Raw genomic sequence first — 4,632 nt, forward strand, 5'->3', positions numbered from 1 at the left:
TGGAAACACTGGCAGGAATTGTAATTCCTGTTTTGAAAACCTCCTTTTGAAGCATACACAGTATTTCTGTTTTGTAAATACTTGCTTTCCTTCTCCAAGGCATAGCAAGTAATTATTGGCATTTTCTTTTAAGCTTAATTCAGAAGCCAGGATGAGTAACTCATCTAAACAGTCTTCAGGTGTTAATGAATTTCACATCCTGACACACTAACAAACAAATGTTCGGGCTGAGATTCATCCCTATCATAACCTGAAGGAGAACTGTGGAAGGTAACGCAGCATCTGTGTGAGCAGCTAAGCCCTTGCTGAAGCTCCTTTGCACTGCAGAGCAGCTGCAGCACAAGAGGAGGTTGGCAGAGGTGGCCGGGACACAGTAGCGAGGCCCCGCAGTAGCAAGGCTGTGCTGCTCCTGTGTTGGCAGTCAGCCCACATGCTTCCAGACAGTTCACTTCTCTCTCTTATGCAAAATATTCACTAATTCTGTTTCTCATAAGCAGAGAATGAATTCTTAAATTACAGTTCAAGGTTCTAACTTAGAAGGTATAAAACCTGATTTCCACTCCTGGGAACTGACCAGCATTTTCCTGAATCTGTTAGTATGCAAATGGCTCACAAGTGTAAGGGCAGATTATTTCCAGCTCTTGCCAGAATGAAAGAAATTGGCCCTGATCCATGCCTGTTCCCCCAAGTTCTCCTTTTCTTCTACACAAAGACCTACCAAAAAGCAAAAAGGCATTTTTCAGTTGATGTCAGTTTAACACCAGGGACCTTCCTTTCTTGTATTTCCAGAGAAGAGAAATTCAGCTCCATAGGCTTTTGCACAAATCCCTTCTGTGACTGAGAGATCTCCACCAGTCATTGACATGCCAATAGACTGGAGCTGTTGTTAGCACTGACATCAAACATTTCCTGGGTCTAATCAACATAATGCATCAAGCGTATACAGTTGGTGTCAAAACTATAATCCTTGACTGTCCAAAGATTCAAAATTTAACCAGAAAGTCTGTCATATAAATACTTTCCTATCACTTTAATTCAGCCTCAAGTAGTCCCTAGCTACGTCTGCCATCGCTTTCCCACTCGTTGATACTCCCTTGTTCTTTGCTACCTTTCTCAGTGTCCTTAATGCTTTCTTCAAAGTGGCTGCTGCAAACCCAAGCAGAGCTGCCTCCATTGCTGTAAGAAGCTCTTCCTATTGCTAGTGCAAAAGCTCAGGGAACTATGTAAATTTATTATTTTCATTGCTGTATTATGAATGTAGCATAATTGTAAACTTTAATGCCGATTAGAATGTCTTTTTGTAGGAGACAATGTTGTAGCAGATCTTCAAAAATACTGATTTAAGGTTCATTTCAGCTTCCTAAATATAGTCCGGCTTCTTTTGAGGTGACTCCAACATACCCAAAGAATATCTTATCAGCCATTAGAAGACATAGATATTGATATATATAAAAGACATTCGTAGCCCTACAATATTAAACTGGGAAAATCCCATCAGAGGAATAGAAAAGGCGGGAGAGCAGAATCAGGCTAGTCAGAGTCTTCTTAAGCTGGGAGAGCAAGCCTGCCCCTAAAAGAGACACGGATGCAGCAGGACAACACAGCTAAAGGAGTGGTGGTGCAGAACTTCTCTCTTCCAACTCCAGTCAGAGTTTTGGCCATATGAATAATGAGGATTTGGGGCAGCAGTTATCCACTAGCATGTGCTATTGTGCATAGATCCATGATTTATTAGAGTTAGCTGCAAGTAACATATGTACATTTTATCAATTTCCTTTTAGTTTTATATGCCATATATTCCCTAAATAATTAAATCGTTACAATTGAACTAAGGCATCTATGCGTAGCTTGGAAGAGAGAGAGAGAGAGGCTGAAAAGGTTTAGAAGATCTCAGCACTTGGCTTTGAGGATGATTAGGCCATGAAACCCTTCTCTCAGGGAGCAAAATTGTGAGATTTGACCTTGATGTGTACTTGAGAAGATCATTACTGGAAGTACTGACTGGATTTAGGCCAAAGATTAGCTTGGGTTACAAAGACACCATCCCCAGGATACTCAGCCAGGACCTGCAGCTACTCGCTTATAAACAAGTTTCACTGAAGTATAATCTTCTCCCTTTATACCATGTAGAAGCAATTATTATGATTAATGCTCTTATCACACAGAGAACCTTGCCTTTGATGAATGTACCTATCCAGGGCATTCTCTAATGTTCATAACCCAGAACAACACTCAGGACTTTTTTTTTTCTTTTTTGGTTGAGGGGGAAGGAGTGGGGGGAAGATTCCTAAACACCAATGCTCCCAGAACTTCATTTTTTTCCAAATGTATCAAATAGGAAAGTTAAAAGCCATGAGCAGACTGTTCCTGGCTGACTGGCAGCTTGAAGCTGTAGTGCTGTCATCTTCCCCATGAAATCACACACCCATCTGTCATGGTCTATTTGGATCTCTCAAATTTACAGGACACATTCTCTATGATTTAAACTTTATTTCATGAACTTTTTAAGAAATATAATAAACAAACACGACAAACAAGGGCTCAATTCCTTTTTGTCCAGGTTATTCTATTTGCCCAGATTATTTTATCACATTAATTCACTTATTCACCATTCAAGTCATAAGATTTCATAACTTATAACCTGTAGCTCTAAATATTGTGCACCCACGAGCAAAAGAAAATAATTAGTTACCTAGCTGATGGTGGCAGTGCTCATCCTTCCTCCTCCATCGTGGTGCAGGCGTCCCCTGTATCACACCAGGAAGTATGAAAGCCTCAGCAGTCCAGCTGCCATTGGATCAGCTTCAAAAGCTTTTTGGGTAAGCTGATGTTTTACACCCTCCAGATCAGAGGTTTGGTGCATACCATTTCCACAAGTTAGTGCATTCTGAGGAAACTGCCAGACAAGATAATGGCTGCTGGAGACAACAATTTGCAGGTGATCATGGCCATATAATGTCCCTTCAGTTCTTCCTGGCCACCTTGCATCACTGCTGCTGTGGAGCTATGCTATATGTCCTTAACAGGACTAAACAGACACAAAAATTGGCTTTTGCCCAGCACCCAGAGAAAGTCCAGCCTCAGGCAGTCCTAACATTTCACATAGTCTTGGCACCTGTGAACTAGAAATCTAAATCTTCACTTTATGAACTGGATGTGGAAAGGACAGAGACAAAATCAGTTTTTAAGGCTGGCTACATGACGGAGTCCTATTTATTATCTTAGGCACAAAGACTGAACCAAACCACAGATACTCTGAGCAGGGCAAGCTGGAGCTAGAGTCCAAGAGCCAAATGAGACAGAGGCTAACGGTGAGAAGAAAAATTAGTCTGACCCTGCTTCAAAACCTTTACTTTCTTGAAAAACCCTGAAGTCACAGATTGGGCTCAGTAATTAATATAATGTTTGCCTGACTGCCATCTCTGCGGTGAAGCACGCTCTGCAGGAACTGCAGGAGGGAGGAGTCCTGTCCCAGGACTGGAGTCATGCAAGGCTGCCTGTGAGTCACTGAACACAGAAGTGTTTTAAGGGAGAGAAAAGAGAACAAACAGGCTGGTTTGAATGTTGGATCCTCTCGCTGTACTTAGTGACAAGTGTTAGGCCTTTTGGCAAAGCCAGTTCTGTTCTTTTGAGCTCTTAGAGGCTGGCCAGGACTTACAATGCTGTCAGGTCGCCCATGCTGACCTGCCAGCCATTACATTGCAATTTCTGAGCAAGTTCATGAGAGCTGGGGGTTTTTTTCAGTTTCCCACAAATACCAGGTGAAAATTCAGTATCTTTCTTTGTACTTGGTTTTAGGGGTGTGATTCCAGCAATAAAAACTTCTGTGATACAAATACAGTCTCTACAGCAACTTTTAAATAATCCATCAAACTCTCCAAACCTTTTATCATAGAATCATAAAATCATAAAATTGCTTTGGTTGGAAAAGACCTTGAAGATCATCAAGTCCAACCGTTAACCTAGCACTGCCATTCCACCGCTAAACCATGTCCCTAAGCACCTCGTCTAACCCTCCATTAAACACCTCCAGGGATGGGGACTCGACCACTGCCCTGGGCAGCCCGTTCCAATGCTTGACAACCCTTCGGTGAAAAAATTTTTCCTAATGTCCAAGCTAAACCTGCTCTGGCGCAACTTGAGGCCATTTCCCCTCGTCCTATTGCCCGCTACCTGGAAGAAGAGACCAACACCCACCTCACTACAACCTCCAGTCAGGCAGTTGTAAAGGGCGATAAGGTCTCCCCTCAGCCTCCTCTACTTCAGGCTAAACAACCCCAACTCCCTCAGTTGCTGCTCAAAGACTTGTGCTCCAGACCCCTCACCAGCTTTGTTGCCCTTCTCTGGACATGGTCCAGCAACGCAAAGTCTTTTGCGTAGAGAGGGGCCCAAAACTGAACGCAGGATTCGAGGTGTGGCCTCATCAGCGTGGAGTGCAGGGGCATGATCTCTTCCCTACTCCTGCTGGCCACACTATTCCTGATACCAGCCAGGATGTCAGTGGCCTTCTTGGACGCCTGGGCACACTGCTGGCTCATATGCAGCCGCCCGTCAACCAGTACCCGCAGGTCTTTTTCCGCCAGGCAGCTTTCCAGCCACTCTTCCCCAAGCCCGTAGCGGGGCATGGGGGTG

This window comes from Egretta garzetta, unplaced genomic scaffold (genome assembly GCF_000687185.1).
Source record: "Egretta garzetta isolate BGI_Z169 unplaced genomic scaffold, ASM68718v1 scaffold281, whole genome shotgun sequence".
Taxonomy (NCBI): Eukaryota; Metazoa; Chordata; class Aves; order Pelecaniformes; family Ardeidae; genus Egretta; species Egretta garzetta.